General features: G+C 38.6%; 1 pseudogene; it reads right to left on the bottom strand.

Moving 5' to 3' along the window:
* Positions 1-2,245: 2,245 nt before the first annotated feature.
* On the bottom strand, positions 2,246-12,591 carry LOC109476430 (annotated as a pseudogene).
* Between the last annotated feature and the right edge of the window lie 20 nt (positions 12,592-12,611).

Below are 12,611 nucleotides of genomic sequence, written 5' to 3'. Positions count from 1 at the left end.
CTGTGTTGAGATGAAGTGGAAAATATTCATCTAAGAGTGGAATCTAAGTCCACCGGTTAGTGTAGATACTGTGGATTTGTGTACTAGTGTAGAGACCCAGTTGATTTTAACTTGTCACATTCATCGTTAGATTTTTATTTATGATTCTCTGTTAATTTCTTCCTCCAGAGAGGATAGAAAAGATTTATCCCTTCCAAAGCAGTTCACTACATAATATATTAATCATATAAATTGAAAAAGAAAAACTAAAATGGGCTTTATTGACAGAACTAGAGAAGTTTAACTTGAAATGTTTTCGGACGATATCCGCCATCTTTGTTCAGCTCTGTCACGTGACCTCAATTTCAAAGGTCAACCAATCTTGGAGAGTAATTATTGATTTAAAAAAACATAGTAGTATTCTTCTGGTCAAGCAACCAAATATGCTAATGTAGGTATGATTGCACATGCGTTTATTTTTTTCTCACCAACTAAGGGTCCATCTGACAAAATATCCTATATATACAAGATTGTATGTACATGTAGACTATTTAAAGTCTTCCTAAAATCTCACAATCCCCTCCGCAAAACCCCCTAGTTCTTACATTGACCGGTGTATCAGTAACCAATCCTTTACCGTTAGTGAGAAAAATACAACATAGGAGCACGTAATTAAAAATATCTGTAGGTTAGGGATCCCAGGTACATGTAATCAGGAAGTATGAAAATAAAGCTTATTAAAGTTAACTACGTATTGTCGAGTTTTATTTTCTACATATATACCCTTACGCAGTATAGCGATTGTTTGCTTTTTAACATCAGAAAAATGTTGTATTACGTTTGGCTTATTTCTGCAGTTTAAAATGGGGAAGAAATACTAATTCAAATATGCTAATAAAGAGCGGTATGTATTAATATCAAACAGATTGCCCTTTTAAGAATATTTCTAGTTTTGCCACCCAGACATTGCATTGGATCCCTTGAAATATTGTAAGTAACGTTTGGGATTTAATTTGATTTATTAGACTGTATAAACAAATATATACAGCCAGGACTGCCCAACTAGCCGGAAAAATCCCTATTATAAAGGGCTAGCCCTCACAGCAAGAAAATAAACAATTAGTAACTGTTAACAGTTAACAGTGTCGGTTACACTTCAGATAAACATAGTATTACATAACATATGTTGCGGCCTAACGTTAACAAGATATGCGATCTGGCCTAGTCGTCATGCGCTTATTGTAAATACATTTTGTACTATATTTACATGTCAGGTTAACATACTATTACATAACAGATGTTGCGGCCTAACGTTAACAAGATATGCGATCTGGCCTAGTCGTCATGCGTTTACTATAATTACATTGTGTACTATATTTACATGTCAGGTTAACATACTATTACATAACAGATGGTCTAGCGTTTACAGGCTATGAAATCTGGCCTAGACGTCATGAATTTACTATAATTACCTCCATGAAATGTGTCATGGAGGTTATATTTTCAGTTGCGTTTATCTGTCCGTCTGTCTGTTGGTCAACAATATAACTCAAGAACGCCTGGATGGATTGGTTTCATACTTGGTGTGTTGGTAGGGTGTGACGAAAACTAGAAATGGTGAGATTTTGGTCCCCCTAGTGGCTTCCCTTGGTACTGCAGCGCAACTTCCGATTTTGAAATCTCGCGATCTGGACATGCTAGGGTCATGAAATTTTGATGGAAGGTAGCTCTCGTGCTTGGGAAGAAGTCATATGAGTTTGGTCCCCCTAGTGGCTTGTTCTGGAACTGTAGGGCACTTTCTGGCGAAATGTTTAAAAGCCAATAAGTCCAGACAGGAACAACATATTTTCATTATTTTTGGTGTGTAGGTAGCTGAGAGAGAGATGTACATAATTAAATGCAAATTATGCAAATGAGGACTTTATTTGCATAATTAATGAGGAAATTCTATAATTACAGTGTTTTACATTATACTACTTACATACATGTAATGAATGTAACCTATGGCAGGCGGAACTTCAACAGATACTAATTATGCAAATGATGACCTGATTTGCATAATTAATGCGAAAATTCGAAATGGTGAATGATGAGAATGTCATATTTGGGACATCTGTAAGTTAATCAAAAGTTAACATACATCACGATGCATATGTCATGTTAATGCAGAGGTCATTTGCACAATTAAAGAAGAAATTTACATTTACATATCAAGATCATATTTCATGGAGGTATGAGATCTCGGAATTCTAGTTACATTGTGCACTATGTTTACATTGTCAATACTATTTCTTGAACTCGTTCAGTTTTACTGAGTAGCTGTCGTCGAATATTTATCAAGTATTTTCATTATCCCACTGAACTGTCACTCTGTCGGCAGCCAGTTTGCAGATGAAGGATCTGGTGTCCCTGTCATCGCAGGCCACGTCGTACCATTGGTCAGTTCCCCAGACGTTCTTCATCACTATGGCAACGCAGAAGTTGATTTTGGCGCCGTCCGGTTGAGGGTGTCCAGTTCTGAGGTCCATGGGTGACCTGGGGTACGTGGTATAAACGGGAGGGACCAGTAAATCGACATGCGCGGAAAAGACGGTTTCTACACTTCTGTATTTAACCATCATGACGTCATTAATGTGATTTTATTGCCCAAAACCGTCTAAATAGGTTTTTCCCTGAAAACTTAATGGTATTCAACATAACTGTACCAAAAGTGTTTATGACAGAATATTATGGTGTACTAAGTCTTATGTTGCCCATAGCAACACCGGTGACGTCATAAAATGACGTCATGCATATTTAAGAAATCCGCCATCTTGGATCATCAATTTTGAATTTTCAAAAATAGTTTTTTTTCATGATTAAGCCTAAAATACATTGTAAACATATTAAAGACCTTCATTTAAACCTTTTTTGGAAAAAGAAATGGAAGTATTGATGAAATTTTGATGAAAATAACCTGTATATACCTGTTCTAAAGATATGGTCCGCCATCTTGGATTTTGGCCAATGACGTCATCAAATTAGCATAAATTATGCATATTTAATGATAAAATTTACATAAAATTATATGCGATGTTATTAATATTAGAAACCATGAGTAACTTGACATAAACCCCTTAAAATTCTATTGTTGAAACAAAAAGTACTAAATTTAGCAAAAAATGCCTGTCAGAAACCCGTTGCCATGGCAACACAAAAAATTATCATCTTATTCCAATGATAGAGAATTGTTGCCAACAATATTCTAGAAAAAGTCACCAAGTTTGGCCGTTCTACGACTAGCCGTTCAGACGCTAGGTGACATCAAAGTTACCGCGGGCACTTTTAGCCGCCCCCCCCCGGTCTAGGTAGGGTTAAATTGAAAATAATTTCTTGCCTGGGCTAAATTTGCTCAGAAAGGGCCTAAATTTCTTAGAAAGGGTCTAAATTTCTGGTAAGACAAGAACAATAATTTCTAATTTTTTTTTAAAATCTGCCCCAAAAGTGAAATACTTAGCATGATTCGTCCTGCTATTGACCCATAAATACTCCTTTACTGGTTGGACTGACCCACTGACTGACATACGCGCGCACACACAGACATACAAGTACACACACACACACAAACACACTCACACACACACACACATACAAGGACAAACACATACGTACACACACACGTACATACACGCACACACACACACACACACACACACACATACGCATACACATACACGCACACATACACGCACACACACACACACACACACACATACACGCACACACACACACACACACACACTCATACACGCACGCAAAGACAGACAAAAAACAACAACTCTATTTTCCTTGAGGTTACTAAACTACTCACCAGTCAGTGTAAGTCACAGGAATGCCATCCGTCCAGACAAAGGTTCTGTCTCGGTAGATATCGTACAGACCTTTGAAAAAAAGAGTATACAAAATCTCGTTCTGTTTCACGGCTTTATATTTACAGAATGTGGATTCCTAATAATATCATATAATGTGTATTTTCTTTTTATCAAAGCTGTTGTATAGTAGCATTTCTTTTAATTATAAATGTATTTTCCTTTAGTTTTTTGTGTGATGATTTAAACGCTCTAAAAGCAGGGAAGCTGTATAGGGGTTTTGATTACATTTTTAAGGCAACTAATGACTGAATTGTTGACTGGCTCTACATGTTTACTGCTGGTACCCAAAAGGGACTCCTTACATACTAATAGCTTGTTTGGTAGTTATATCGAATGCGTCATGTATAAAATGATGACGAAAATGTACCATAAAGAGGTTATGGCAGTAAATGTTAATATCAGAAAGGTTTCCTTTAAAATATGTAGAATGTGTTTTGTCCTGCCGCCCTAAAATTACTTTGTATACCTTTAAATATCAATATCAAACATATTTCCTTCGGCCACACCGAATGATTTTATTAATGACATCCTCTGAAGACCCCCAAACTACTATTAGTGCCCGAGGGCGAATAAAGGAAAATCTGGCCAAAAATAAAAATGGTAACAAACCACAGGAATACAAAGCTGGTATTGTGAATTTGCGTCAGTACATAGCGACGTATACGACAAGCCGGCACATGCTGGCTTTTTGGAGGGTTTATGAATCGGCACTGTACGTATGTACTGAGATCTTGAGTCGTGGAGCTTCGGCAGTCTGGGTGCCGTCAACCAAAGTTACCGCCAGCTCCCTATTGTCGCAACTACCATGGACTACCCAGACATAGAGCCAGGCCAGAGCCTCGGAGGACACGATCTTTTATTTTTTTTTAATCTTTTTTAGAACGGGCAAAAATCAATGCGCGCGCGAATGTCATCCATAAAATCATAAAATCAAGTCGGTGTGGTCTTATGTGGAATGTTTATTTTCCATGCCTTTCGGCAACACTTCATACCGATAAACAGCTTTGGATCAGCAACACGTTTGACGACTATGTTAGTCACCAGCAGCAGGTGCAGAAACTCCATCTCCTGCAGGTCGGCGATGCTGGTCAGGTTAGCGCCATGTCCGCGGCAAATCCCGTCTGACTCCCACCAGTTCACGGGTGAGGGTTCTCGGAACGTCTGGTAGCAGTTCCGGCGGAACAGATGCCAACCACACGGGCAGATGTAACCTGATGGAGTAGATAAGAGTCAAAACTAGCCTCATTTTTGGCGTTTCCGGATCGGTGTCTTTTTGGGGGGAGGGGGGCATTTTTTGATCACAAGCAATAGAAACTCTGGGCCGGCTGGCAACCCTACGTATTGTAAACATCGTTGTTTAACAAATTTTCGGCTATGTGTGACTTATAGCATTCACTGGCAACATGTAATAAGCCCCATGTCACACATTCACGAATTTCTCCTTCCGAACTCGAGCTGAACACCCGCCAACCATGAATAGCGATGGGTTGGTTGGCGTTTGGTTGGGTTAGGATCAGCCGAATGTTTGAAAATGTTTGAAACATTCGCGAGGCGTTCATCGATTGCTGGTTTTGGACCGTAAGTCAGCAACACACTTGCCAACCATCAGGGATTAAGTCAGTAGTATTCAGGGCGTGTTCAGGGATCAAATTTGACTAAAATTCAACCCAAATTTGTTTTTTAAGTCATATACAAAACGTACGCGTAGCCTAAATCATTTCAGAGTGTCCCCGAACAGAAGTCGACCTGTTTGGTTTGTGTTCGGGATTAAATTCATGATAAATTCGTGAATGTGTGGCATGGGCTTAAAGTCTACATGTGCGCTTGCAGATCCACAATGACTATTTCCAGACATTTGCAGTACAATTACAGTAAACGCATGACGACTAGGCCAGATCTCATAGCTGTAAACGTTAGACCGCAACATTTGTTATGTAATAATATATTAACCTGACAATGTAGATATAGTACACAATGTAATTATAGTAAACGCATAACGACTAGGCCAGATACCATAGCTTGTTAACGTTAGACCGCAACATCTGTTATGTAATAGTATATTTATCTGAAGTGTAACCGACACTGTTAACTGTTACGTACACCGAATTGTTTATGTTCTTGTTGTTAGGGCTAGCCCTTTATAATAGTGTCGGCTAGTTTGTCAGTCCTCGCTCTGTATATCTGTTTGTACTGTCTACTATATCAAATCAAATCAAGGAACACTTTTTGCACCTGCATCGTCAGGAAGGCTGTCTACCTTTCTGCATGGGGCGGAACTTGCTGATGTTGAATGCCGCCATAAACCCCCGACTGTTGCCGAAATCATCAGTGCTGCTTGTCGCCAACATGGCCAGCTGCATTTCATTGGAGCTGGAAACAAACCTCTTTTGTTCGACCTCTCCGCGACAAAGCCCGTGGATGGTGTTCCAACCTATTGTGAGGAACCTGTCACACAGATATAGTAATAAGCATTCCATTCTTAGATATTAACAGCTTATCCTGCTGTTGTGTATCTGCTACTTAATGGTTCACCTTTACTTTCATCTAAAGTCAACTCTCAAATCATTATTACACAGCTACATCTCTCTTAAACTAAGCGATTTAACAACTGATTTATACTTCTGTATTCATTTATAATATCTAATAGCTAAACTCAGTCCTATTGTCACCTGGACGATACCCATGTTTTGTGATGTAATTTTTTTATTTTACGTCTAGTGGTGACGTGAATATAAGCATTTTGCTTGAGTGTGTCAGGTTGGACAGTCATGGCTGTATAATTGTTTATACAGTTTAGGCCTCAGCAAGTAAATTTTATGGATCACATCCTCCGCAGACTCCAAATCTAATGCGATAGGGCGACAACAAAGCAAGGCGGGCCAAAAAAAGATTTCTACATTTTTTTTAATTTTGACACCATTAGATTTTTTAAACTGGAAATAATACATATGTTGTCCTAAGTTTCATGCTAACTACTATAACATCCCGTTGTTAATCAAGAAACTTTGAAAAATACGTTTTTAATCATTGCACAATTGGTTTTTTATTCAGTGGGAGCAAGACAACCACCATCATAAATAAAATGAATGAAATACATTATTACATAAAAGTAAACGACAATAAATCAAAGGGCAATAAAATTTCTTGTTCAAAATCAGGCAGGTGAAAACCAGTGCGCTCGCTGATGTCATCCATAAAAATTACTTGCTGTGGCTTCAATAAAACCTACCTACCTGCCTAAATGCAACATAAAAATGTTAATAAATGTTAAGAAAACAAATAAAATTAAATAAATCAAACCTGTCCCTAATCTGAAGTACCCTGCTGGTACAGACACCTCCACTGTACCCCGGTAAATCCACGTCCAGCAGCACCAGGCTCACGAAGCTTCCAGGAGGACCGTCGATGGTCCACAGGCAGATGACTGACGGGGGGAAGGCGGTGGGGTACCCGGGAGAGTAGATCAGTCCACAGCGGTACTGGTCAGGGGTGCCGCATCGGATATTCCCACAGGTTGTCTTACTGGCCATGCAGTCGTCGCACACTGAAAATTATTCATTAAATTACGGCAGAGAGGAGATGATTATTTTGACCGAGGTCACTTATTATTGGTAGTCTCGAAAAATGTGTTATGTGATATTTGACCAGAAATTAAAGCAAAGTTGAAAAAAAAAACGATGTTCGTGTAATTGTAATTTACTTTCACTTCAAACGATATGTGTGAAATTATGTTATAATTCTGAGGCTGACCCTAACAACATTTTTCAGGAAATGTCCGTGAAGCCCTGTATTCGGTATAAAAAGCAGATCTAATAACACTATAGATTGAAAATCAACTAGCCATGCGTGTTTGGCTACATGATTGATGGTAGTATTTCCGGAAAATTGAGTCCCATGTTGTTCGGCAAATGTTTAATAATGTCAATTACCTGTCATGTCCGGAATAAATGTGTTGATCTCGTCTGATCCTGCATCTGACAAGTCAGCATAGGTGCAGTTTCCGGTCGCACGGACGTCATCTCCATGTGATGACGGCTCTTTTTATTTATAAGAAATCAACAAAAATGAATGAAAGTTCTTCTGTTCTCGATTTCATTTTTATGACAAAAAGAGCACCGCGATTTGGCTTGCCCTACTGTATTCATGTGTAATTTATGTAACTAGGTTTCGTGGCCTTATAAACACATTGTGAAGAGGCTAAAGTTCGAAAGCAGTCCGATAGACCCAATGTAGGCTATACCAATCTTGTGTATACGAATAGAAGTTACTAATATAATAAAAATAATTAGACTTAAATTTGAGTCAAACCACGCCCCGACCTACTCCCAAACAACAGCCGACCACCACAATGGAAAAGAAACTGCCGTCCACTTATTTATTCACTTATTTATTTATCAGAAATAAAAAAAAAATACCGTATGGAATCCGTAAATAATTTCATCAGGTTGGTAAACATATATAAGAATGAAAAATCAAACCTTTCTCGCAGATGAATTCTTTCTCAATTAAGCTGCAAGCTTGAAGACTCCAAGGACCTTCAGGTGTGGGGAGAAATTATTTAAAAAAAAACAGTTTTTGTCAAGGAATGAAAAATCCAACGCATTTGTAACGTCACGTGATTGATAGATCTAGGGTATTAGATCCTTAGTTCAGGATCAGTGGTGTTTCGGAGGTCCTAAGAAATGGAAAATTCTTAGACATGAAGATTCTTCAACCAAGATACTATGCACAAAGAGTAATGCGCACATATCTACATATGTGACGTCACATAACCGTACTTATTGGAATCTTCTAATATATATGAGAGCGTGCATGGGGGTTAGTGATTACGAATGACGCAAAATTTTTGCCGCCAATTACGAATTACGTTCAGGTGTCAGAGCTGATTATGAACTATTATAAATTACAATGGTTTTTCGGGAGGCTGCCTAAGGATTACGAAGACAAAAAACGCCTGTTTACGCTTTACAAAAAAGGGCATGCACCCCCCCCCCCATCAAATGGCGTTTGTGATAACATACCATGGTCCTCCAGGAATGCACAGAGGGGATCGTTGAATCTCCACATGTATTCCTGGAATCCGGCGTGTGAAATGTTCTGTTCCCAGAAGGCGTTTCCGGCTGGGCTTCCGTCGCTCCAAGTAAACGTTGCCATTTTCTAAAGTGAAACAAAGACATTATCGAGTAGTTCTTCAACAACAATGTTCTTTGAAAAAAAAAATCACGATAACTTAAAGGAAATGTGCGATAATTTCGTGTCAAAGTGTCTTTACAGTCATTTTGTAAATAAGAAATTTATTGATACAACAAACAGACATCTACAACAGATACAAAAAATAATACAATATATTTAACATTACTATGTTGAAATTGTAATAATGATATGTAACATTACTACTGTAACATGTAACTATGTAACATTACTACAAACTACTGTTCAGATATTTATAACTAAACTATTGCCTTATTTTACCGATTGTACACTGCCAGCAAAGTTTACACATATTCTCTAATTTCATACAAAATAAAGTTGATTTATTTATTTAAAGCAAATGGATAACTTTGCATAAATATATAACTATATTTTGACCAATAAATGGTAAAATAACAGTCATTTACAATCACATAAACAAAACAAATATATTTAGTATAAGATTAGATTGAGTTAAATGATGTGATACTTGTTTTTGTTTCTTTAAGATTACGGCGTCAAGCTTCATTCCTATCCATCCATTTCCGATGTTACTGTTGAGAAACTCGTTTTCCTGCAGTGTGTTGACGGCCGCTAGGTGGCCTCCCAGAGCCTGGCAGTACCTCTCCGCAGCCCACCAGACAAGTGGTGAGGAAAATTTCTGGTAACAGCGATCTTCAAACATTTTCCAACCTTTGCCACAGGACATGTCTTTTAAACGTCGTTCTAAAAAGCCAAACAATAAGTAAAAGAAAATGTAATTCTGACATAAAATAAACTAGAAAGTTAACATTTGTAAAGCAAATGCTTAAAAATCAACTAAGAATGTAGCAGATAAATCAATCTTGCAATTGTAACGTACCCTTTATTGGGCATCCCAACTGCCCAATGTCCATAACGGCTGTTTCCGACCAGGAATACGGTATGAGTTTCACCACCTTGGCGTGCACTGCTATGGCCAGGGGAAGCTCTTCTCTCCCTGAGCGGTCCAACGATGTTTGGAATATCTTGGCAATTTGAATATGTAAGTATTTGTCATTTTAAGTCACAGCTAACACTGTATTTTTTAGCTATTAACCCTTGTCCTGTTGGCATTTCATTCATTATTTTCAATAATTTCATGTCCTAATTAGATCATAGATCCCCATTTTTTGGCCCGCATTGGCATAGATACTTCCGCATTACGTTTCGCTGCGGTGTGATGCGTTGTACGAGAAATATCCCCAGACCGTACCTATATAGGGTATTATATGGATTGTACTGTATGTGCAGAACAACAATTTTTGTGCTCCGCAGGACAAGGGCATTAACCGTTTTAAGCTATAACCATTTCTTTAATGGTTGTCTGTAAGAGTATGCCTGTTTAAAGCCTATTCAGCCTTCTGTTTTATGTATTGTATTGCTTGTATAAAGAAAAAAAAATAAAGAGAAAAAAAACACTTTAAGACACGAACGAAAATCAAACCTTAGATACCTTTATCCTGTTACCGTCCGTATATGCTGTTAAACAGGCGGCCCCCAGGCCGTATTCCAATGTAAATGCCAATGGATGATCTGACTTCAAACCAGAAACAACCACTGCCGTCAGTTGTACAGCGCCTTCCAGGGTTATTTGTAGCCAGTCGTTCTGATCTTCTACCTCCCATTGAGTTAGGAATAACCCATTGCGTCTATAAGTTGAGTGGCTACCAGCATTGCCAATACCTTCATCCAATGAATAACTCTCCAGAAGCAAAGGTATTGGTATTATACAGGCTCCAATCCCTATGGAACAAAACACAATGCATGACATACATTAAACTGGGTGCTGAGACTCTTAACAGGACCTACACAAGGCTAGTTTTTTTTCGCCCAGACGTGGTGTGCAGGCCACACTCTTACACCTTGCGAAATCGTGCGAGTGACGTGCGTTGATGCCACTCCTTCCCCGCGTAGCAGACGTAGCCTCGTACGGACAAAAAGCACGTACGGCGGGTTGTGACCGAGGCTTTACTAAGAGTAATGTTGCAAGTAGACTTACCAATACAGGCATCTTCGTCAGAAGCATCAGAGCAGTCAGGTACACCATCACAGAGACTGTTTGATGAAAAGAACCTATTGGTCTGGGTGCATGGCAGTCTGTCTGTGAACATAGCTGCCGATAGACAAAACGGCATGTAAATAGGGAAACTATACCGAACAAAGAAGGTATTTTCAAAGGTTTAATTTCCATTATGTAACCAGAGTTTATTCTGTAACATTTAACGAAAACAACAATGCCTCAATACTGTTTCTTTTGTCTTTATTTACCGCATCTTCTTGGACTCTCATCCACACCCGTCCTGCAGTCCTCTCGACCATCGCAATATTGAGACGAGCTAATTTCTTTGTACGTTGAGCTGCCTATCAAAGTGTCCATGCATTTGGTCGTGTCTGGGATTGTAAAAAAAGGAACCCTATAAGCCTGAGCAAGAACAACTAAACATTTGTTTTAGAATCCATCTAATATTGTTTTATATGCTTCCATGGTTTTTAATGCTGCCATTATGTTTTTACCTTTATTTTCGCAACATATTATATATAATAAATGATATACGTTACTCGTAATTACGAAAGCGAAGGCCATAAGATTAATTTAATAAAGTTTCGTTGAAGTGACTTACTAGTGTATATGAGTGAGTAGTTTGAGGTTGAACAGTTTTAAGTTTTTAAGTTGTAAGAAGTTTATAATTTAACCATGAAGCTACCAAGACTTTTAATATCTATATTTTATGTGGAACGTATAAATAAGCCGCCACGCCGCGTGCCTGCGACGCCGATGTGTTATGCCGAAGGGCGGTACAACCGGCAATACTGATACGGATACAGTATCGGTATAGTATCGATCTACTAACCATTACTACTACTACTACTACTACTATTACTACTACTACTACTACTACCACCACTACTACTACTACCAAATTCTACTACTACTACCACTACCGCCACCATTACTGCTAATACTACCACCACTACTATTACTATTACTACTACTACTACTACTACCACCACTATTAGTACTACTACTACTACTAGTACCTGCACACAACCAGACGTTTTCACCTGTGTCAACTGCGGCAAAGTATGCCGCTCCAGGATCGGCCTCTACAGCCATAGCAGGCGATGCATGAAGACATCCTGACCCACGGCGCATATTCCATCGTCTCAAGAGACGAAAAGGATGCCAACAACAACTACTACTAGTACTACTACCGCCACCATTACTGCTAATACTACCACCTCTACTACTACTATTACTACTACTACTACTACTACTACTACTACCACTATTAGTACTACTACTACTACTACTACCGCTATTAGTACTACTACTACTACTACTACTACTACTAAGGCTAGTAAAATTTAACAGAAAGACGCAATGGCTAATTAGAATTACTGTATTTACCGCAATATTTCTCTTCGGAGGAATCTAGACAGTTGGGTATCCCGTCACAAATATGGTGACTTTCCGAGCACTTCCGTGTTGCCTCGCACGTTCCGAAATGG

This window comes from Branchiostoma belcheri, unplaced genomic scaffold, assembly GCF_001625305.1.
Source record: "Branchiostoma belcheri isolate BF01 breed outbred unplaced genomic scaffold, Haploidv18h27 scaffold376, whole genome shotgun sequence".
Classification (NCBI taxonomy): Eukaryota; Metazoa; Chordata; class Leptocardii; order Amphioxiformes; family Branchiostomatidae; genus Branchiostoma; species Branchiostoma belcheri.
Note: the sequence above shows the minus strand (reverse complement) of the source record. Positions and strands in the feature narration are given on the sequence as shown.